This window comes from Arachis ipaensis, unplaced genomic scaffold (assembly GCF_000816755.2).
Source record: "Arachis ipaensis cultivar K30076 unplaced genomic scaffold, Araip1.1 Aipa812, whole genome shotgun sequence".
Lineage (NCBI taxonomy): Eukaryota > Viridiplantae > Streptophyta > Magnoliopsida > Fabales > Fabaceae > Arachis > Arachis ipaensis.
The window spans coordinates 17127-18378 of NW_015495820.1; positions in this window are offsets into that span (position 1 = coordinate 17127).

The following is a 1252-nucleotide window of genomic DNA, read 5'->3' on the forward strand; positions in this document are numbered from 1 at the left end:
TTCATTGGAAGCAAATGTCCCGATCCCAACATGCTAGAGATATGGATAAGAACACTAGGTACTTCCATAACCTAGCATCGGCGAAAAGGAGGAACAATAGGATTGAGTCTCTAGTGATTAATGGAAGAGTGGTGCAGAATCAGGCCCGAACAAAGACTGCAATCACGAGTTTGTATAAAGAACTGTATAGGCAAGAGTATGCTCCTGTGATTGGGATTCGTGATGGGCTGGTTAAGCAGATTGATCACGAAGAGGCAGCAGTGCTAGAGGAAATGCCATCATCTGAGGAAGTTCAAGAGGCAGTCTGGGATTGTGAGTCTAGTAAAGCTCCAGGTAGTGATGGTTATAATATGAACTTCATAAAGAAATGTTGGGGTGAGCTTAGTCAGGAGTTTACTGCAGCTGTGTTGGGTTTTTTCCAGAATGCAAAGCTACCAATAGATGCTAATGTTACTTGGGTGGCACTAGCTCCAAAATTTGTGGGGTCTAAGGAAATTAAAGACCTTAGACCGATTAGTATGGTTGGCTGCGTTTATAAGGTAATATCCAAAGTGCTGGTAAGAAGAATGCATTAGTGATGCCACACCTAGTAGGGGAGACTCAGTCTGCGTTTGTGAAGGGCTGCAAAATACATGATGGTGCTCTTATTGCTCATGAGACAGTCCAATAGTTGAAGCTGAGAAAGAAGCAGGCGGCAATTGTTAAACTAGACTTTCAGAAAGCATACGACCGAGTGAGGTGGAGCTTTGTGGATCTAGTGCTGTAGAAGATGGGTTTTGGTTTTCGATGGAGGACTTGGGTGAAGGAATGTGTGACTACAGCGTCTATGTCAGTGCTGATCAATGGGTCGCCATCCAAGCTGTTCAAGACGGAGAAAGGACTCAAATAAGGAAACCCTCTTTCTCCTTTTCTATTTGTTCTTGTTGTTCACGTTCTGCACAGGATGGTGGGGGAGGCGGTAAGGAATGAACGGATTTCTCCACTGCTGGTAGGAAGGGACAATATAGAATTGTCGCATCTCCAATTTGCAGATGACACAATCTTATTTTGTCTGCAGGAAACGGAGACGCTAGTGAATTATAAGAGACTCCTGCGTTATTTTGAGCTAATGTCTGGTCTGAGTATCAATTTTGATAAGTTGAGCCTAATTCCAGTCAACTGTGAGAAGGAGTGGGTGACGAATATGTGTGGTTTGTTGGGATGTGCTGAGGCGGTATTACCTGTCAGATACTTAGGAATTTCTCTTGGCGCT